At 38.9% G+C, this 23,966-nt stretch overlaps 1 protein-coding gene and 1 pseudogene across 2 annotated transcripts in view; one reads left to right on the plus strand and one right to left on the minus strand.

Annotated features, from left to right (window-relative positions):
* Positions 1–21,848, plus strand: part of Vmn2r1 (vomeronasal 2, receptor 1) — a 142,676-nt gene extending 120,828 nt beyond the window's left edge. The window contains exons 5-7 of one of the 2 annotated variants that reach the window (XR_001783720.1): positions 18,078–18,173; positions 18,469–18,548; positions 21,169–21,848. The gene's annotated coding sequence lies outside the window, so the exon portion shown is untranslated. Of the gene's footprint in view, positions 1–7,116; positions 7,215–18,077; positions 18,174–18,468; positions 18,549–21,168 lie in introns of those variants that run through there. The other variant, XR_375555.2, reaches the window with a different exon arrangement.
* Positions 1,022–14,681, minus strand: Gm18294 (predicted gene, 18294; annotated as a pseudogene).
* Positions 21,849–23,966: the final 2,118 nt, after the last annotated feature.

Here is a 23,966-nt window from a genome sequence, read left to right on the forward strand (position 1 = left end):
AATAATGGGTATTGTTTTGGTTTCTTTAAAAATAGAGTACTGTATTGACATATTTACCAGCTTTTTAGATTCACAAGATGAAGAGTGTTATCTCAGGGACTACGAACAGCCAGCACTGAATACACTGTGGACCAAGTGAAAATGAAAGTTAAGTGGAAATGCAAGGGTCCCAGCCAATGAGGCCTCTGGTAAATTGACAGGTTATTATATAAGAGTAAAGAAATAATGGTCAGACAAGGAAGAAGTAACACATGAGTAATGTTTAGTGGACCTCCTGTGGGGAAAGACCAAAGCATTGATGCTCAAGTTCCTTATCTTTTGTAAATGGCAGGGATGGACAGCAACATACAGGAATTGAATGGATAAGACCAGTCTTGGCAAAACTGCTCTTTTTTTTTTTTTTTTTTTTTTTTACCACATTGAATCGTTTGACAGATGACGGAGAGGCACAGTAGACTGAATGTCACAGATACCAGCTATAATCTCTATCCCCTGACATCCATGTTTTGTCCTGCTCTTGCTATTTTGTATAAAGACCTCACTGTCTAGTCTTTCCCTTAAATAGATAAAACAAATTGTTAAAACAAAAGGCCTGGAGTGTAAGCAAACTTATAAATAATATGCAGGACTCATCCTAACCTGGAGGGACATAAATGTCTTTTCCTAACATGAAGCTCATTTTTTAGAATCCAAGTAGTGGTCTTAGATTACAAGTTACATATTGTTTACATGGGTAACAGACCAAAGAAGGCACTACCTCATGCTTTATTCCTAGACACATTTACATTTCATTGCTGTGAAGAATAACAGCATATTTTGTAAAAGGTATTATTAATTTTTGATGAGACAGGTTTGTTATCATTGACAACAAACCTAGTAAATGGGTAAGAAATGAGGATTGATAATGAAGAATCAAGTCACCCAGACAAGTTTTGATGCTGTAAAACCATATGGAAGAAAATTAGCAGTTTCAGTGGTATGAACATGGGAATAAGTACTTGATTTACATCATGCTACATCACAGGGTTAAATAACGTAACTTATCGGACTCAAAGTCAGGTATAATTGGACATACTATATTTTCCCTATATTCTTCTGTTATGTCAACTCTGCTTAAATGATCCATGGCATAAGCTAAAAGATAAACAGCTTGTCTGACATTGTTTGTGATTCTTAGCTGAAATGTATCCATATAGGTTTTTTTCAGATCTTCTAGCTTCTCATCTCCAGTGCAGAGCTGATCAGACATGTCATACAATCTATCTTCTTTACCAGTCATATTCACTCTGTGGTCCACATTGTAAGGCACACTGCTGTTGGGCCAGGTACAGTTAAAAGCGGTTTGCCAGAATTCAATGGTCAAAACATCATTTGGATCTTTGTTAGGGTGTACATCATAAAGGAATTCTTTTAGTCCTGGTATAACACTTCTTGGTATTGCAAATCCAATAGTTCCACCAAAATAGGGAAAGTACACAGGCTTTGCAATGAGAGCAGAGGTAATTCAGGCTTCGCTGGCTATCCATGTCCTGTGAGTTATGTTATGATGAATCACTTCCAGCACAAATGGGCTGAGGTCAATATTAGTTGCATAAAGCACAATGACTTTGGCAGTTGAACTCTTTACTGCATCAACAGCTATTTAAGTTTTCTCATTAGAGTAGACTTTTGGAATGGTTTCAGAGAAAGCAACACAGAGGTTGGCACTTTCCATTTTTTCTCTAAATGATTTTACTCCATGCTTTCCATGATCATCATCAGATGCAAAAGCACCTACCCAGACACACCTAAAATGTCTTATCAAACTCACAATGGCCTCAGTCTCGTACATATCACTGGGTATTGTGCGAAAAGTGTTTGAGAATTGAGAAATGTCACTGAGAATTGAGTAGGAAGAAGCAAATCCCACCTAAAATTGAAAATATTTATAGTTACTAGGTAGCAGAAGTCAAAAATAAAATGATGTTAGATCTAGTGGAGAAACCCCCACCCAATTCCCGATTGGGCGTGCACCCAAAAAATTCACGAAGGACCATCACTTGATGTAATTACATGAGGGTGTTTAATTACAGAGCTCCATACCGACATGTATCCCACACAGGAGTTAACAGATGTCAGCTACGAGGCTTGAAAGCTAGGGGTTTTTATGGGGTAAGGGGCTTGGCTTAGGAGTATGGAATTCAGCACAGCGACATGCTATTGGCTATTCAAACATTAACAGAAAGAACATAGGGCATCAGGACTTTGTTCCTGTGGGCTGGGGGCTTATCTTTGTTCACATAGCAACCAGTTGATGTATGACTTTACCCGGCGTCAAGGGGCAATAGACAGAGGGGAGGTTCTGGCCAGATAGTGTTGACTTAGATCATATAGCCCTGCTGATCCTTGCATACCTTTTTATCTTTACAGTCAAGATGTTCTTAGGAATGCCTTAACAACAGCCCTGCCCTGGCATGCCTGGGGGCTGTTCTGCTTTGTTCTCAGTCTCAGACCAGGGCCGTGGGCTCTTAAACTCACAAGTTACAATATTTTATCTTCCTTCAATGACAGCTTCAAAATATTTGAGAGGGAGCTCAACAGGGATCTCTTTGTCCTCACATCCTTTTGTAGACAATGACTTTCTACTTGATTTTCTACTTACTCGGTGGGGGTGGGGACAATTCTGAGAACATTTTGGTTGCTATATCAGCAAAAGTGTTTCGTGGCAGCCAATTGTTAAGATGAAGACTCTTAGTATCACTGTTTTTCATTGGTGGCATCAAAGCAGTGTCAGAAATGTCTCTTTCACTTTCTTCAGTCTTGCTGGACATTGTTGACTCCCCTGAGTCAGGATATGCAGATTCTTCATCACATTTAGTGTCTCGTGTGTAGATATGATAGACTGAGTCCAAGTCTCAATTTGCACAGTCTCATGACTTTGTCTCCTGTGTGCTCTCCTTGTCTTACCTTTGATCTCTTAGTTCCATTCTGTTTTTTCTCCTGTCTATTCATGTCTTGCTGTCAGGACTCCTGGGTATGTAGGTTCTAAAACTTCTCATGAGTGACATGAAAGAATGGACAACTCTAATCAGAAGAGTAAACACTCTCGTCGCACAAATTACCTGAAACTCTGTTTTTAATATACATTGCCAGATAAATGAAAAACATGTCTTCCATACTTCCTCAGTAGTTCCCCATTACTCTTAGCATTTATGGGGACCTAAGCATGGAGATCAGCTGAGCACATATTCCTGACACTCCTTCATGTATCTTTGCTGTAACATACCCTGTAACTGCTGACAAATACCCTAAATATTTACTTTCTCTCCAATTCAGTCTTATGTTCTTAAGGCATCACTTCCAGTGTGATGTTTTATAACTCCCAAGATCCAATTGTTTCCTTCATTTACACTGTATTATTCCTGGGTTCTGTTTATCTCTGTCATTTTTAGCCTCTTATTCCATCTTCTAATATTTGTATTTTACTTTCTACCACACAAACAGATGATTCATTGAAGCTCTTTTGTTGGAATAAAACTCTTCAAAAGGAGTGATATCAGAATTTTGAGTGAATTATTTGTCATGTAAATCCTTACTTGTACCATCTCCATCTTTTTTTCTTCCACAAGAAAATTAATAACATGATAACCTATAATTTTTAGTTTAATATCAGTATGAGAAATAGAAATTTTATTTCATTCTTTTTTTTCTGAGAATTTCTAAAAGAACTTATAAAGAAGATATCTAAAGGTTTCCAGGATTTTTTTGAGTTTATTAGAGGTTAAGAAAGATAGAACTCTGTAGTAGGAGGACGTCCTGTAGCCTACATGAACCGGGTATTTCTGGAAGGCATGCTGGGGCTGAAAGAGAGAGAGGCTAGCCAGCGAGAAAAATAATGAAGCCAAGACAAATTTTTTCTCTGATCAAGGCCCACAAGTTTACTAAGAGACTGTACTTATAAGGGCAAGGCCCATCCCACCCCCCAGTCCATTCTTGGTGCCTGGAGCCAGCCTGTAGGCGACTTGCAGGATAGGATGTGTCTCTGGAATGTCTCAAGGGTCTCTCAGCAGGTAGAGCGGCGGTAGTTGACATAACAATATAGCCATCTAGGTTGGAAGGGTACACAACAGGTGATCTCATATTCAGTGGCAGCAAAGTCTGAATCAGCCTGCTTCAAGGCTGGGGGAGGCTACAGAACTCATATAATTGGATGAGCTGCATGAAGCCCACCCCTAAGGTATATGCTAAGTCACCCACCTTTCCTTGTATTCTTTTCCACAACAATTTCCTTTTCAATTTTCCCACTACCATTTCAAGCTCTCTATATTAAATGCTGTATTAGATTGGCATTGTGGGTAATTAATGCAGCATTTGTCTACAATGAACCTGTCGCTAGACTTTTACTACCAAAATTTTTTACTACCAAATATTTTTTACTATATTTTACTTTATTTTATTTTAATATTTTACAAATATTTTACTACCAAAGATTTTACTATCAAATATTTATGGACAATCTCTACCCTGCTCCAGATGGTGCTCTGAGTCCAGTGACCATGTTAATCAATGAAAGCATGATGCTCCAGTAATTTGAGCATTTTTAAGTGCTTTCTAAATAGACAGTGGGTCACATTTCCAGGGCTTAGTTGAACAGAGTAATTGGGAGAACCTGGTCCCATTCTATCTTCTCTCTGTAGCTTAGTAAAGCATCTCTGGACCTCATAGATATTTGCAATAATTTCTATACATTCTTTGTATTTCTCTCTCTCTCTCTCTGTGTTTTCTTTCTTATCTTTTTTGAGAAAGAATTACCATTTACAACAGCTCTGACTCTCTTGGCACTCACTTTGTTAAATAGGCTAGCTATGCGTGCATAGAGATTCATCTGCCTCTACCTCTTAAGTTTTGGAATGAATCTCATTAATCTCCTTGATGGTGTGGATCATGATTTTCATCCAGTGGAAACCCCAGAAATTAAACCTGGAAAAGAAAAGCGTTCATGAACCAGTGGCCCCTAAGTGGGTTAGGAAAGAGGAAGCTTTTCAGGGAAGAAGTTTCAGTTAAATGAGTGATTACAGCATTTTCTGAAGGAACAGCAGGTGTCTCGTCTTTCTGTATGTGTCAAACTTTTAAGTCTTTATGTGACTATTTTATACTTTGTTGCCCTATATATGTCTTTTATGCTACTACATTTGGAAATTTCTTGTTATTTCTTTTCAAAATTGTTCATCTACTGACAATTTTCTTAACTAGTCACACCTAACAATCCCTTAGAACAGGCCTTCTTACTTAATTGAATGTGCCTGGAAACATAAATATTCTATCATTCTGGGCCTTTTTTGCTTTGAATATTAATTATAACAATAAAAATAATATTAATACATTAAATCCTTGTAGTAGAAGTTATTAAAGTCAGCATTTAAATTTCTGCATTTTATGCTTCAATTACACAATACAACTTATTTTTGAGTTGTTTAACGGAAGTTGTCTTCTTGCTGTTCTCATGTAAAAACATAAATATTAACTTCTTACTTTTTGTTTGTCATTTATTACAAAGGGACCTATTGCCCCTGTAGCATAACACCACATTGTTTTCAAGGCATTCTACATGAAACAACAAAAAGCCCTCCTCTTCTTTTCCTTTTTTTAAAATCTGAATTCTAACACAGTTTAGCAAAAATGTAAAGCAATTATGTGAGTAACTGTTTCCTTGCTACACTCTGTAGACAGCTATACTATTTAATTTGATATCTTTAGTTTAAAAAATACTGTAACTTAAGTATCTAAAAGTAACTTAGGTATCATCTGTTAACAATTTGAATTTTCTTTTCTGTTTTTGTGAATGCACATTCTGTTGTATGTGGAGAAGTGATGTCAATGACAAGTGTCTTCTCCATTCACTCTCCAACTTATTGTAAGAGACAGGGTTCCTCTTTGACCCTGGATCTTGACTTGACTATATCCTGCTTTCAGGAACCAATGTTTGTCTTCCTGTTTCTGCTCACTGAGCCTTTTGGTAGCAGATTGTGAAAGACCCACAACGTGAGGACTCCCCCACGTTCTGACTCAGGAGAGGCAACACCCGAAAAATCACCAACGAGAAACGGTCTTGCTGCAAATTGCAAGAGGATTTTTATTCGAGAGCGCTCTCAGGCCCACGGTCATACACCACGCAGGGGTAGAGGACCGTGGCGCCCCGAGTAGCTGAGTAAGGGGGTATTTAAAGGAAAAAACCACAACTCAAGGAGGTGGGAAATACCAAAAATACCAGATAAGAGTCACAAGGAAGTACAAAGTCACAGGTGTCACAAGGAATACTGGTAATTGTTAACTCTCAAGACAGTTTTTAAGAGCCCCTAAAAATAGCACATTTGCATTGCAGCTTCCGGTAATGGTCAGGGTGACTTTCTTTGAATGAATACTCCTTGAACTCAGGAAGTGGGTGGGTGGAGGAATGTCACTATCTGTTTTATGATTAGCATACCTTGGAGCACTGAGTTTACTACTCTTTCAATTGCTACCACATCAAGCTGTTTTGGGTTTGTCTAGGGCCTTTAACTCAAGTCCTCTTTCTTGCAAGGCAAGATCTTTATGAAATGAACCACCTCTCCAGACCAGTCCATCTAATTTGTGTTTAGGTTTAGATTTGATTTTCATTTAGTATTTAGCTATTAAATTCCCCTGGAGTTGTAGCATATAAATACAGTAATGGAGAACCTATTTTCAATTTCTTTATCTGGAAAAATGTGATCTCTGCTAGGAAACAGGAGAATCACACAACTTATATGTATGTATGTATGTATGTATGTATGTATGTATGTATGTATATAATCAAAACAAAACTAGGATGAAAATAGGTATACGAACAAGAAAATTCAAAGACCATGCATCCTAGACTATAACAGCTACATAAATGCTTGAAAAATGATAGAGAGATGGGGATAGCACAGCAGGCAGACAAGTGGTGTGGGAAGTTACTACAACTAGAGAAAGACAGTAGAAGTAGAAAAACATTCAGGAATAGAAAAGATAAAAAATTTAAAGACAGAGTCAGGGAGGTAACATAATTAAGGAAAAGCAAAAAACAGGAGAGACTAGACCAGTACATTGTTTACTATCTTGTTACTTAATTTCCAGGTTCATACTGATGACATTATGTAACCTCCTTCCAGCCTAGCCAGGCTGGTTCAGACCATCTGCCACTGAGGCGGAGCCACCTGCTGTGCTGCTTCTCATCACTCTCCTTTGATGTTACACTGCCTGCTACCTGCCTGAGGCCAAACTGATTTCTCCAAGATTTTCTGAAGTTAACACTGAACTGTGACTTTCACAAGTTCCTGCCAAAAGCCAATTCTGACAACTTCACAAGGAACTTGGCTTGTGACTGGGGATGGGCTTCCCTCTTTATAAAGTACAGATTATCATTAAACATTTGAGTCTTTATCAGAATACTGTCTTGGCTCCATTTCTCTCTCTACCCGCCTAGATTCCCTCCTTTCTTTTAGTTCCAAGATGCATCCCAGGCTCCAACCCAGACATGAGAGCCCCAGGCCGGCCCTGACAACATTCTACATCTTCTAAACAAGTAATCCAGTATCTTTTAAAAGTAAGATAGGATGGCTACTCTAGCTTGTTTCTTGTTTCTTATTGCTTGGGAAAAATAAAGGGATTTTTTTCAGCCCTTTATTCTGAGGTAAAATATACTCTTGTTGTTGAGGTATGGAGAGTTATTAATGATCAATGATGGTAAATTCCTGCTACATTGATGTTGGTATTGACATGGCATGTGTGTGTTTCTCTTCTTTTGCTTTACTTGTGTGAAATTACTTCTGAGATGTAGTGTAGTTTTTTTCTAGTGCTTCTTAAGGGCTGAATTTTAAGATAGATATTGTTCAAATTTGAATTTTTCATGGAATAACTTGTTTTCTTATCTATTGTGATGGAAAGTTTTGCTGGGTATAGTAGTCTGTGCTGGCATCTGTGATCTCTTATACCCTATAAGACATGTGGCCTACTGGCCTAAGTGTAAGAGGAAGTACATTATCCTGCAGTGACTTGAGGCTCCTAGATTCATTTCAAAATTAAAACAATACCAGATGTCTCTTTTTCTTTGGAGTGGGCATTTTATTTTTTTACAATATAAATATTTCCACTTTCAAGGTCTCTCCTTCAGAACCCCCGTATCTCATCTTCCCTTCCCTGCTTTTATGAGGGTGTTACCCCACCCACATACCCACTCCTGTCATCCCACCATGGCATTCCCCTACATGGGGGCATTGAACCGCCTCAGGCCCAAGGGCCTCTTGTCCCACTGATGTCCAACACAGCCATTCTCTACCACATATGTAGCCAGTGCCATGGGTCAATCCATGTGTATTCTTTGCTTGGTGGTCCATTGTCTTAGTCAGGGTTTCTATTCCTGCACAAACATCATGACCAAGAAGCAAGTAGGGGAGGAAAGGGTTTATTTGGCTTACACTTCCATGTTGCTGTTCATCACCAAAGGAAGTCAAGACTGGAACTCAAGCAGGTCAGGAAGCAGGAGCTGATGCACAGGTCATGGAGGAATGTTCTTTACTGGCTTGCTTTTCCTGGCTTGCTCAGCCTGCTCTCTTATAGAACCAAGACTATGAGCCCAGAGATGGTCCCACCCACAAGGGGCCTTTCCCCCTTGATCACTAATTGAGAAAATGGTTTACAGTTGGATCTCATGGAGGCATTTCCTCAACTGAAGCTCCTTTTTCTATGATAACTTCAGCTGTGTCAAGTTGACACAAAACTAGCCAGTACATCCATCCATCTCAATTCTTTATAGGGTAAGAGAGAGCATTTCCCAAATTCACTTGGAATTACAAAAAACCGGGATAGAAAAAACTATTCTCAACAATAAAAGAACTTTTGTGGGAAATAGCATGTCTGAGCTCAAGTTGTACTACAGAGCAATTGTGTTAAAAACTGCATGGTATTGGTACAGTGACATGCAGGTAGATCAATGGAATAGAATCGAAGCCCTAGAAATGAACCCATGCACCTATGGTCACTTATTCTTTGACAAAGGAGCTAAAACCATCCAGTGGATAAAAGACAGCATTTTCAACAAATGATGGTGATTCAACTGAAGGTCAGCACGTAGAAGAATGTAAATTGACCTACTCTTATCTCCTTGTAAAAAACTAAAGTCCAAGTGGATCAAGGACCTGCACATAAAACTATTTGCACTTAATCTAATAGAAGAAAAAGTGAGAAAAATCTCAAACATATGGGCACAGAGGAAAGTTTCCTGAAAAGAACACCAATGGCTTATGCTCTAAGATCAAGAATCAACAAATGTGACCTCATAAAATTGCAAAGCTTCTGTAAGGTAAAGGACACTGTCAACAGGACAAAATGGCAACCAATAGACTGAGAAAATATCTTTACCAATCTTACAGCCAATAGAGTCCCACAGTCAACATTAGTCTGAGAACTTGAAATCTTGTGGACAAGGTAAGGGAATGATTGATGAACCTGGAGGGAATATGGGTTCCACAAGAAGACCAACACAATTAACTAACCTTGACAACTGAGTGGTCCTATAGACTGAACCACCAACCAAAGCACATACAAAGTCTGGATGTGGGCTTCTGCACAATGTAACAGACATACAGTTTGGAATTCATGACGGTCCCCTAGACCTGGACCAGGGGCTGACCCTAACTCTGTTGCTTGCCTGTGGATCCAGTTCCCTTAAATGTGCTGCCTTGTCTGACCTCATGGGCAGAGGACGTTTCTAGTCCTGCAGTGACTTGATGTGCCAGGATGGGTTAATACCTGTGTGGGGAACTCCACATACTCAGAGGTGAAAAAGATAAGTAGTCGGGGAGAAGCCTTATAAAGTGAATTCTGGCAGAAGAGGAGGCATTGGGGTTTGCATTTAAGGTCAATAAATAGATAAATAGATGATATATATATATATATATATATATATATATATATATATAGATAGATAGAGAGACAGATAGATAGATGGATAGATAGATAGATAATACACACACAAAAGTAAGATAGATCTCATTTCAAGATCTACAACATATCCACCTGCTTTGAGCCTGTATCTATACCTTTAAATTAGTCAAAGAATTAATTAGTTCTTCCCAAAGGGAAAAAAGTTGTTTGCTCCAAACTGGGTTATTTACAATATTTCAAAAACTGGAATAATTCAGTTGTGGCTTCTTAACTGTGTGGGAGTATTTTCTATTTTTAAAAATCATTTAATATTGAGATGATAGAGTGTGAATACAACAGGCATTGAAATGGGTATTAGGTCTCTTACTATGATTAAAACTGCATAGAAAGTGGTCCCCTTAAATATTTTTGGGGGCTTTTTTTTAAAGACAGAGTTTCTCTGTATAGCCCTGGCTGTCCTGGAACTCACTCTGTAGACCAGGCTAGCCTTGAACTCAGAAATCCACCTGCCTCTGCCTCCCAAGTGCTGGGATTAAAGGCATGTGCCACCACTGCCTGGCTTGGCTCCCTTAAATATTAACAAGGAAAATATTTCAAAGTAAATAGTTGAGGTTTGTGGAGAGTTTTTGTCATTCATTGCTTTCTATTATGATTCCCATAGTACTATTATGTGATGTATCATTTTTCTTCAAACATTTTATAAATTTAACTTGTGTGGGCCTTAATCAAAGCAAGATATAAAATGCTCTCTTCTTTGTATCATTGTAATATTTTCTGAATAATAAAAATCTTCCTCTTTTATATAATTTAACCCATGTTCACCTGAAACTAGTATGCCGCAAAAGTTGTTGATTTACGAATGAAATTTCTCCAAACTTCATTTTGAATTCATAAAGCAGTTACAGTTAAGTAAATGATGACATAATGAACTTAACATTAGATTACATCCACCCTAGCTTCTGAATACTATGTAAAGTGAGTCTGTATGGGGTACTCACACTAGGAGAATTTGTTTTACATGAAGAAAATGTAAACAACTTGGAGAACATTGGAACTGGGTGGGAATAAGGGGACTCTGGAATGTAAATGGTGAAAATGGATTATATAGAATGAATTTTAAAGATATATGATTAAAAAACTAAAGAGTATTCCCTCAAATCATAATTAAATATTAAGCAAATCCATAAAAACCACAGTGATGAAATTAGTTATTCCAGAGGCTATTTTTATTTCTCACCCTTTTCTATCATAGGATACACAAAATTAATTCTTTTCTATAATTGATTTATTTTATGTGCATTGGTGTTTTGCCTTCTGGTATGTCTGTATAAGGATGTTACAGACAGTTGTGAGCTGCAATGTGGGTAGTGGGAATTGCTCTTCTGGAAGAGCAACCAGTAGTCTTAACTACTGATTCTTCTTTCCAGATCCACAAAACTGTTTGTAATAGGTAAAGAATTTATACTGAAATATTTGAAAATCTAGGATACGATATACATACTTGGAATCACAGAATAGGGCAGAATGAGGATAAATTTTCCAATTTCATGGTTAGTCTAGTCTACATGTAATTTACTGGCACCCTAGGGTTAATGGTATGGCTTATCTCTGTAAGCCCAAACCAAAACCAACATCAGTATAAAGGTATTTGTGTATTTCCCATCTGATCTTATGTTGAGAATAAACTTCCAATGTTCCAGTAAAAATTGTAGCCTAAATCAAATAATTCAAATCATGGAAATTTAGTGTGAGGCATTATGATAGAGAGGTGGCAGCTGTGACTAAGTGATGATCTGCTGCTGAGTTATCATAGGCATTGCTCGCTTCCTCTTGTTTCCTTCACTGTAAAAATGGAAATCTTTTAGAGAGATGAAGAAAGTATTAATTAGTGACTCATCACAAATCTCTCTTTGTCAGCAACTGTACTGAAGATCGGTCCTTTCAGTAATAACTTGGATTAGGAGCATGTATAAAAGGAAAGGATGGTGGTTATCATGTAGAAGAATGCGAATTGATCCATTCCTATCTCCTTGTACTAAGGTCAAATCTATATAGACCAAGGAACTCCACATAAAACCAGAGACACTGAAACTTATAGAGGAGAAAGTAGGGAAAAGCCTCGAAGATATGGGTACAGGGGAAAAATTCCTGAATAGAACAGCAATGGCTTGTGCTGTAAGATCAAGAATCAATAAATGGGACCTCATAAAGTTGCAAAGCTTCTGCAAGGCAAAAGACACCATCAATAAGACAAAAAGACCACCAACAGATTGGGAAAAGATCTTTACCTTTCCTAAATCAGATAGGGGACTAATATCCAATATATATAAAGAACTCAAGAAGGTGGACCCCAGAAAATCAAATAACCCCATTAAAAATGGGGCTCAAAACTGGACAAAGAATTCTCACCTGAGGAATACCGAATGGCAGAGAAGCACCTGAAAAAATGTTCAACATCCTTAATCATCAGGGAAATGCAACTCAAAACAACCCTAAGATTCCACCTCACACCAGTCAGAATGGCTAAGATCAAAAATTCAGGTGACAGCAGATGCTGGCGTGGATGTGGAGAAAGAGGAACAATCCTTCATTGTTGGTGGAATTGCAAGCTTGTACAACCACTCTGGAAATCAGTTTGGCGGTTCCTCAGAAAATTGGACATAATACTACCAGAGGATCCAGCAATACCTCTCCTGGGCATATATCCAGAAGATGTTCCAACCGGTCAGAAGGACACATGCTTCACTATGTTCATAGCAGCCTTATTTATAATAGCCAGAAGCTGGAAAGAACCCAGATGCCCCCCAACAGAGGAATGGATAAAGAAAATGTGGTACATTTACACAATGGAATACTACTCAGCTATTAAAAGGAATGAATTTATGAAATTCCTAGGCAAATGGATGGACCTGGAGGGCATCATCCTGAGTGAGGTAACATAATCACAAAGGAACTCACACAATATGTACTCACTGATACGTGGATATTAGCCCAGAAACTTAGAATACCCAAGATATAAGATACAATTTGCTAAAAGCATGAAACTCAAGAAGAATGAAGACCAAAGTGTGGATACTTTACCCTTTCTTAGAAATGGGAACAAAACACCCATGGAAAGAGTTCCAGAGATAAAGTTTGGAGCTGTGAAGAAAGGATGGACAATCTAAAGACTGCCTTATCCAGGGATCCATCACATAATCGGATTCCAAATGCTGACACCATTGCTACACTAGCAAGATTTTGCTGAAAGGACCCAGATATAGCTGTCTCTTGTGAGACAATGCCGGGGCCTAGCAAACACAGAAGTGGATGCTCACAGTCAGCTATTGGATGGATCACAGGACCCCCAATGGAGGAGCTAGAGAAAGTACCCAAGGAGCTAACGGGATCTGCAACCCTATAGGTGGAACAACATTATGAACTAACCAGTACCCCAGAGCTCTTGACTCTAGCTGCATATGTATCAAAAGATGGCCTATTCGGCCATCACTGGAAAGAGAGGCCCATTGGACTTGCAAACTATATATGCCCCAGTACAGGGGAACGCCAGGGCCAAAAAGTGGGAGTGGGTGGGAGTGTATTGGGGACTTTTTGGATAGTATTGGAAATGTAAATGAGGAAAATACCTAATAAAAAAATTAAAAAAAAAAGGAAAGGAGTTGTGATAGATATAATGATATAAGAAACTTCCAAAACAGCTATAATGACCACAGAGCATCATGGAAAAGTCTGCTGTATAAGGTAAAATTTTGAATACAATGAGTACCTGTGCTATCCTCATATTGCGGACAATCATAAGTTTATTTTGTAAAAGACTCAAAAATGGATATGAAAAAATAAAACTGCAGTTTTGTGATGGCAATGGAATTGGAGGTTATTTTTCTTGTTTTCTTTTATTTTTGATACTATTTTTATGTCTAACCTGTGTGTGTGTTGAATGTGTGTAAGATACATATATTAACAGGCATTAGTCCTGTTCCAACATTCATTCTCTGACAATAATTGCTATATTTGATAACTGGGAATTCCAATTTTGATATGATATCTTGCAGGAGATAGCAGCAGGGATAGAAGTTTTCCTGCAGGCTAGAATCTGATCATGAACATTTTCTCAGACATAAAGCAGAATTCTCATACCACACATTTGAATTTGAGCTTAGAACAATTAACAGTGAAGCTGCATCACACTGTGCAACACCTGTGCTCCTCAAACTTCAGTGTTCCCACACCCCATCAGAGGTATTCAGAACATGTACATTCTCTTCTGCAGATGTGGTATGCAACCCCTGGTTCTATATGCCTAACGAGTTTTTAGATACTGCTGCTTCTGGTCTAATAGAGTCCACTGAGGGATGAATTTCTGAGAATCTTCTACAGAAATCCACTCCTCCTTTAAACTGAGATAAAAGGCAGATAGTGCCAGAGTGACAACTTCAACTGAAATCTAGGCTCCAAGCTATATACTCTTTTCTGGCCACCCAAATTAATGTGAAATAAAAAGATTTATCAATGGCTTACCCTTCACACATGGGTGATTCTATTTCCTCATCGGAGTCAGTTGTTGGCACAGTCCTATAGTGAACAGGAAATAGCCCTCCAACAACATTAGAATGGTTTTCAACTTCTACACATCCAGTTAAATTAAATTTGCACAGCAACCTGCATGTCACATTCTGGTCATCATATTGAGCATATAATTCAACACACAAAAATACAGTTAATCCCAGAATCAAGCACTTGTTTCTGTTAGTCATGCTTATGTGGTGAGCTTGAGGGTAATGAAAGTTTTGAGGTGACACAGGTTTTAAGGAAGCACCTTGAAGGAGTATTGGAGTGTGTATGAGTCTAACCCAGTGAGCTGATTGCTACTCCTGACTAAATAAGTTCATGTTGTAGACACAGATGTCACAATCAGTTGCAATTTATGGATCTGGAATAGGAGTTGAACAGTCCTCTGAGATGTGGAACCTGGTTATCCTGTAAGATTTGCAAAGATAACCACAGAATCATGGTATTCAGTTTGAAAGTTATTTTAAGTTGTAAAAACTCTCCCCTCTTGTTTGGCATTGGCAGGTTCATCACATCTCCATGCAGCCAACTCTTTGGACTTTGTGCACATCCTGGACTTTACGCACTCCACTGTGGAGACACATCTCCAGCCATTTCTGTTCTCTTGCTTGCTAGCCCTCACTCAGAGACAAATTTCTTGTTTCCTGGTCAACATATCATGATTCCTAGTCTCCCAGTCTTCCCTCATCCCTGCTCATTTTCAAACATGCCCCTTCCCTTCCTTAGATAAAGTTCATAGAACATTGTCAGAATAAAATTCAGTACAAGTTTGGATCATGGAAATGTGTGGAATATTTGATAACATAGTTTTTCTCCCAACAAAATTTTAAGGAACCAGCAGAAATCTAAAAAAAAAAAAAAATAAATAAAAATAAAAAAGCCTGCGATGTATAAATTTTGCTTATAATATTGAAATTTATTTTATTTTTTCTATTAGGTATTTTCCTAATTTACATTTTCAATGCTATCCCAAAGGTCCCCCATACCTACCCTCCCAATCCCCTACCCGCCCACTCCCCCTTTTTGGCCCTGGCTTTCCCCTGTACTGGGGCATATAAAGTTTGCAAGTCCAATGGGCCTCTCTTTGCAGTGATGGCCGACTAGGCCATCTTTTGATACATATGCAGCTAAAGACAAGAGCTCCCAGGTACTGGTTAGTTCATATTGTTGTTCCACCTATAGGGTTGCAGTTCCCTATAGCTCCTTGGGTAATTTCTCTAGCTCCTCTATTAGGGGCCATGTGACCCATCCAATAGCTGACTGTGATCATCCACTTCTGTGTTTGCTAGGCCCCGGCATAGTCTCACAAGAGAGAGCTATAACTGGGTCCTTTCAGCGAAATCTTGCTAGTGTATGCAATGGTGTCAGCATTTGGAAGCTGATTATGGGATGGATCCCTGCATATGGCAGTCACTAGATGGTCCATTCTTTCGTCACAGCTCCAAATTTTGTCTCTGTAACTCCTATGGGTGTTTTGTTCCCATTTCTAAGAAAGGGTAAAGTGTCCACACTTTGGTCTTCGTTCTTCTTGAATTTCATGCGTTTGGCAAGTTGTATCTTATATCTTGGGTATCCTAAGTTTCTGGGCTATTATCCACTTATCAGTGAGTACATATTGTGCGAGTTCCTTTGTGATTGGGTTACTTCACTAAAGATGATACCCTCCAGGTCCATCCATTTGCCTAGGAATTTCATAAATTCATTTTTTTTAATAGCTGAGTAGTATTCCATTCCCAGCACTCGGGAGGCAGAGGCAGGCGGATTTCTGAGTTCGAGGCCAACCTGGTCTACAGAGTGAGTTCCAATACAGTCAGGGTTATACAGACATATCCTGTTTCGAAGAACAAAAAAAAAAAATTAAAATTTATAATAAACTAAAACTTTACCAGATGGAGCTCATGGAGTCTTGTAGAATTTTTGTGAGCAGTAGTGGGTTTGCTTAGAGACTAAACCACTAACATAAGAGAGAGCATGGCCTAAACCTAGGTTGCCTGCACATATGTAGCAGCAGTACAGCTTGTTCTTCAAGTGGGTCTGCCAACATCTGAAGTGGGGGCTAACCCTGAATCTGTCACCAGCCTCTGCACCCTGTTTCCTTAAATGAGCAACATTGTCTGGCTTCAGTGGGAAAAGATATGCCCAATCTTGCAGTGACTTGATGTGTGGTTGTAGGAATGAGTAGGGAAAAAGGGACTGGGAGGGACCTGTTAAGATGATGACCTCAGGGGTTCTTCCCCTTCTCCTCTAAGAAGGGAGCAGGGAATGGGGAGAAGATCAGTGTGAGGGGCACTGGGCAGAGAACCAGGCATGATGTTTGGATGTAAAGTAAAGTAATAAAAAAAAAATTAAAAATCCTTTGTGTAAAAGTTTTACTTATAATATTAAAATTTATAATAATTTAAAGGTACAACATATAGAACTTAGAATTAGGTATAGTATAGTTACATGCTGGGCTACAATGTTCCTGTAGATCATATTCCTGAATACATTCACTGACTCCCAGGAAAACCCCAAAAAATTCAAGAAAAAAATATCAACAAAGCTACACTTAAAATTATGTTCCCGCCAGGTGGTGGTGGTGCACTCCTTTAATCCCAGCACTTGGGAGGCAGAGGCAGGTGGATTTCTGAGTTCCAGGCAAGCCTAGTCTACAAAGTGAGTTCCAGGATAGCCAGGACTATACAGAGAAACCTAGTCTCGAAAACAACAACAACAAAAAATTATGTTCCCAATTTCTAAAATTTACCTGTATTTTCCACTTGTTCACCTCTCTAGTATCTTTAATAGGCAAAAATTAGTAATTATAAGCAAGAAATCAAAAGACTGGGGGGCTGTCCTCTCTTTGTAGCTTCACAGCCTGTCATCTTTGCATTTTCATATTCACTTCCATTTACAATTAATGTTTACACAACACACTAAACAGCTATATTTTGGTAAGTTTTTTTGTTTTTTGTTTTTCGAGACAGGGTTTCTCTATCCTAGAACTCACTCTGTAGACCAGGCTTGCCTCGAACTCAGGAATCTATCTGCCTCTGCCTCCCAAGTGCTGGGATTAAAGGCGTGCTCCACCACTGCCTGGCATATTTTGGCAAGTTTTATCTTTCTCATATTTCTCATTTTTCATATGAGAATATGGCTTCTATTTCCATAATAAATAAAAATATTCTAGTGAAAGAAATCCATTCTCATTTTAAAAACAATTGTTTTGCCACAAGTACTCTTCTTACTGTAACCCTGACATGCATTTGTTTTTCACATGACATCGTTAGAATCACCAGTCACCGTGGCTACACTGCACAATGAAGTACATTGATTACCTCCACCTGATCCTCATTGGATGATTTCTTAGTTGTTGATTAAGCATGGTATATTTCCCACCAACTCCAGATTTTCCCAAAGAGGGGATCTTATTTCTAACTTACTGGTGAATCAGGAGACCAAACTCATTTGCACACAGCTGGCTGAACCTTCAAAAATCACCCTCAGTGACACTCCTCCCTTGACCAAGTTCTATAAATATGCCATACAGAGTCTTCATTTTTCAACGTGTGTTTACCTCATATAATCTTTCTTATATTTTCAAGGTATTGTTGGCCTGTCTTAGTGAATAGCCTGATTCTCAGGGCTATCTCCCAATGAGCTTTACAGAGTTTGGCTTCATCTCATAAAGTATCTCACTGGTAAGTGACCACTCCTCAGTGCCTATAGTATGAAAATCCCTATTGAGCTACTGGGCTCAGTCCAGAACTTTTCCAGAATGTCTCAGAATGATGCCTGGCCTCCCTTTCTTTCCAGAGGGTAGCTGTTTTGGAATACTTACTATTTGGTTGCCAAGGATACATCTTGGCAAAGGCTTTTAGAGCCCATAAAATTACTAAGACATATTTATTTTAAGTTATAGCGTATTTTAAAATCAGTACTTTATATTTTAAAATGGTATCCTCATTACTTAATCTTTCCTGTATTACGAATTAGATTCAGGTTGAGGAGGCTTCTGATTTGTGAAGCAGCATTTGGTATTCAGTTTGGGACCCTTCAGGATATTGCCCATCAAGGTGAGATTGATTCTCTCTAAGTATTTTGAACTTAGGTTTAAGAATCCCTGACTCAGGAAAACGATGCCATATGGATGTTGATACAAGTCGCCATGGTATTTAATTGCATGTGAACACTCATAGCTTCCTGGGTTTGAGATGTGACTGTATGCTCCTCCATGGTTCTTGGCTGTGTTTTATTCTTGCAGATCTCTAAGGGCATTGGCAGTAATCAGTCTGTCCTTTAATAACAGGGAGAGATTCTGTTCAGACTTGTTTTGCCAGTAAGCAAGGAGAACACTGGAACCTACCATACTCTCCTCAACACAGATTAAGAATATTCAAAAGTTGTTTCAATTTAGGGAAATGACATGAACCATGCATACTGCTGATGAATGGTGTCGGGTATTCTGGTAGGTCAGAGCTTCATATCTACCATGGTGAACTCATAGTGGATCACAGCCTTTGGCCAGCCACAGCTTATCAGACATTCCATGCCCATTACATTTCCCAACATAATTGTTCAGGTTTTTGACCAGTTTAAATCTCAGTAATGATGGAATATCTAGTAATTCTCGTGCTATGATAGTGTACTCATGGGCACAGTCATTATCACATTGTTTCCTAAGCAGAACTCTCTGAATCAGTAGGGAAATCAACAGTGCACTTAGTATTACGTTTCCTGGATATTCTTTTTATTAAGGAGGATGTTGAGATGAGGTTATCTCCTGCTCTATGTCACTCCACGTTGTGTACAACAATGTTCCTTCAGAGTTTGCTTTGCCCCATGAGACTTCCAATTACAAGCAGAATTTCATTTTATTTGATAGTGGAAAATGTCTGTGTGCCCAGGTGGACATTATGAGAAAAGAGGTATGCCATTAGTTTGTTTAGAAATATAGGTAACATGAATTTACCCCTTTGAAATAAACTTCCTTGGGACAGAGTGTCTTGCATCCGGGTAAGAACAGTACACAGGGAGAATGTCATTCTTGAGGCATAATAATGAAACCGTACATAGAAAGCCTTTTAAAGCCTTCATTTTAAAACCAAGGGAGGAGCTTCATTATGAGGAATACTTACAGTAAAAAAATGATGGCCCCCATAGATAGGGTGTAACCTGGGTAATTTATGCTAACTTGACACAAACTATTGGCACCTGGGAGGAGGAAATAATAATCAAGGTATTGCCTACATCAAATTGTGTTTGGCCATATCTTCATGGTTAATTGATATAGGAGAGCACAGCCCACCATAGAAGGTGGTAGCATATATAAGATAGTGTGGGATGAGTAAGATAGGTAGTTGAGCAATTCAGGGAGAGAAAGCCAGTAAGGGGCATTCCCTGTGGTTTCTGATTTAGTCTGTATATTTATATTGCTACATTGGCTTATCTCAATGACGACCTGTAACATGTAAGCCAAATAAATCCTTTTCTTTCATTTGTCCTTTGTCATAGAGTTTCCTACTACAATAACAAACTAGAACAGGACAACAGGGTATGGTGGACTGATGTGCCTTTGGCTAATCTTTCAGTGAATCTAGTTTTTCTCCTTCCTGAAGAAACCATCAGCTTCATCTCATAGCCCATTTCTGTTTCTTTGTTTCAAATGCCATTACCTAAGTCATTCTTATCCTTGAAATTCAGTACACAGTCAAGGCTCTAAATCAGACAACTGATGCATATCTTATTGAGTTACAAAAGTCAAGAAGAGCCTTTATCCCTACTTGTATTAGAATGTACTTATACAAGTAGGGGCAAAGGCTACTAAATACTACTACTGCATACTAAACTGGGGAAAGGGATAATACCAATCCAGTTACAAACACTTCTATCTACTTTGGTGGCCTGCCTGCATGATATTCTAATGCAACAGTGTACCAAACATTTTGGGAATAATCGGACACTCTATGGTGGTATTTAGGGTCTATTCCATGAGATGGAACCAATGCCTGACACTTCTTGGGTGGTCTAGAACGTAAGAGTAAATAGGTGAAGATTAATCATTATGCTAAAGGAATGTAGGTGTAAAATGATTTTTTTAATTAGGTATTTATTTCATTTACATTTCCAATGCTATCCCAAAAGTCCCCCCACATGCTCCCCCACCCACTCCCCTACCCACCCACTCCCCTACCCACCCACTCCCCTACCCACCCACTCCCACTTCTTGGCCCTGGCGTTCCCCTGTACTGAGGCATATAAAGTTTGCACGACCAACGGGCCTCTCTTTCCACTGATGGCTGACTAGGCCATATTCTGATACATATGCAGCTAGAGACACAAGCTCTGGGGAGTACTGGGTAGTTCATATTGTTGTTCCACATATAAGGTTGCAGATCCCTTTAGCTCCTTGGGTACTTTCTCTAGCTCCTCCATTAGGGGCCCTGTGATCCATCCAATAGATGACTGTGAGCATCCACTTCTGTGTTTGCTAGGCCCCGGCATAGTCTCACAAGAGACAGCTATATCTGGGTCCTGTCAGCAAAATCTTGCTAGTGTATGCAATGGTGTCAGTGTTTGGAAGCTGATTATGGGATGGATCCCCGGGTATGGCAGTCTCTAGATGGTCCATCCTTTCATCTCAGCTCCAAACTGTGTGGTAAAATGATTTCTAATGAGACTCTGTTGTATCCATAGATCAATGTCTGACTCAGAAGCTTTCGCCTGAAAACATGTGAAGTCACACAGTGACCTACAACTGGACAATGTGCAGAAAGGGAGAGACTTTGGTAACTCAGTCCTAAGTGGGATGTTTCCATGAAAGTCTTTCCATTAAGGATATGGAAAGTATGTGTACAATGAGGCACTTATATTGTAAGAGCCAGAGGGGATGGAAGACACCAGGGAAACAGTGCTTTGATCATTTTGGAGTGCACATTGATAATTTCACAGATGTCTTTACAGAGAGTAACAGCGAGGGCTGCTTCACAGGATATAACCTAAATGAGCAGGACTGGGTTGAGGTGGTCACTCCAGCCACTACGTTAAGCCAAAGAAGTGACTCCTCAAGCTTCTAGTAAGCAGCTCAGCTAGCCCTCTGGCTGTAATTCTGTGGAGCCGAGTTACACTTATGGTTTTCAGACCCATAACAGAGGACGTAAGTAGAAAGTAAATAGAAAGGATTTTTTTATCAGTAAACAGTTAGGCATTGATGAGTGACAAATGACCTAAAATTCCAGTAAAGGCCTGAAAAAAGAAAAAACCTAGAAATTCCAAAGTAGAGGATAATTATAAATGTCTCAAGGAAACAATTGCTGATCAAACCCTCTTCTAACTTTTCCTTTCCTCCCCCCCCACCAACCCCCCAAACCCCGGTTTGTTTTGGTTTCATCTTCTAAGACAGGGTTCCTTTGTGTAGCACCTGCTGTTCAGTAACTCACTTTGTAGCTCAGGCTGGCATTGAACTCTCTCTAATTCTTTCTCATTCTCCCTCTCCCCCTCCCCCTCCCCTCCTTCTCCCCTCCCCCTCCCCTCCCCCCTCCCCTCTCTCCCTCCCCCCTTTCTATCTTCCTCTCTCTCTCTTTGTGTGTGTGTTTGTCTTTTCTCTGTCTCTTTGTCTCTCTAATTTAAAAACAGAGTTTCAGTGTACAAACTCACAGAGATCCTCCCATTTCAGCCTTCTGAGTGTGGGAAATAAAGGTGACTGACCTTTTTCTTTGAAAGTGTGTATGAAAATGATCTGTAGGCTATTTCGAAGTCAGTAAAGTTGATACAGAACTACTTTACAACTGTTTATTGATTCTAAAGATATATTATTTTAATAACAATAAGTGAGAAATGGCAATGAAGGAAGCTTCTTAATGAAACATCTGCACACAGAAAAGCTTGGATGTTGTAAGAATTAAAGGGGAATGACTTCTTTCTAAATTATCTCAACATAGCACACAATGGATGGTTCCTTCAACAGCTTTTCAAGGACTTTCTTCTGTTTCCATGTCTGAAGACGGTATGGATGCAATCCTTGCTCACATTTTTTGCAGGGCTTGAGCTACGGAACATATCATATTAGAATCTCTGGTATAGCAATTGTTTTGCGTTTTCTTAGTTGCAATTTATGCCTGAAACTGATCACTTAGATATTAAGAATAAAAAAAATAAATAAAGTAAATAAAATTACTGGCAAGGAGTTGATATGCAATCAAATGTTCCGTTGAATAGCATGAATTTAAAAACAATAACAGGTAGTAAATCCCAACAACACACAGAGAATTTGTATGGAGTTACACATCAGTGTTCACCTGTGAGTTTAAAGTATATGAATCGATAGGTGCATCTAGTAATTTCATTCTTTATCTTCAGTACAGGAGAAAAGATGACCAGAAATTGCTGGCTGATACAAATCTAAGGCTCAGAAGATATTTCTAATGTGAGGGTGGACATTCTGGTCAATATTTCCTGTCCAATTTGTCTTTAGGGTTGTGTATATTTGCTGTTCAGAGCACGATTTAGGAGAAACCGGTGTCTAGTCTGTGTCCCTGATGTGACTTCTAACATGTTTGTCATGCACAGCCACAAAGCATTCAACAATATTCTTGATTCCCAAATGTTCAAATGCCCATTCCCACAGATGCACCATTGCTTCAGCTTGGCAGGCTCCAAGTCTGTGGCTGGCCAGTGTGTCAGCATTGAATTTATGTTGAAGAGCACAGCTTCATTCTCCTCAAGAAGGTATTCCTATGCTTTGAAGTCTATTTCACAGTCATGCTTATGTTCCGTCAATGGGTGTGTTGAATGAAACAATGTTATGGCATGTATACCTTAAACCAAATACTCCTCTTTGGAAAGAAATCCAATGTAGGGGAGTTTTGATATAGAAATAGAGTTGACAAGATAGCCATCATAATTCAACTTGCACTCTGTTCTTATTTTCTTTCAGTGTTTCACTGATTTAAACTGTGTGAGAGAAAGATCATCATGAAAAGACAGTTTGATACATGGCGATGTCCAACAGAAGCACAATTTCTTTATTCTTCAAGACGTCTTCACTTTAAAGAATGAGGTTTAAGAAGATGAGAAGCTTGCTTTTATTTACATAAGATAGTGCTTCCTACAACTTGATCATCTTCCTTCTAGTAGTAAATTAGCACTTCCTACAGCTTGATCATCTTCCTTCTAGTAGTAAATTAGTACTTCCTACAGCTTGATCATCTTCCTTCCAGTGTTAATTGTCAACACTTATAGAGAGAATTTGAAATACAAAATCGGAGACTACTATTTGTGTAAGAAGAATGTTGTTGATTTAGTGAGACTTTATGGTGTTGGCCACTGGAGACACAACTGGCCCATGCATGGCCACTGTCTCTTAAGTTATCATTGCTTGGCCCTTTGCCTTTTTGAGTCTACAGGTAATAAATATAGGAAAGATACCATCAAATAAAGAAAAAAAAGGTCCCTGAAATTTTGGGAGAATATTTTTTAAAATAAAGGAGGAATTT

This window comes from Mus musculus, chromosome 3, assembly GCF_000001635.26.
Source record: "Mus musculus strain C57BL/6J chromosome 3, GRCm38.p6 C57BL/6J".
Taxonomy (NCBI): domain Eukaryota; kingdom Metazoa; phylum Chordata; class Mammalia; order Rodentia; family Muridae; genus Mus; species Mus musculus.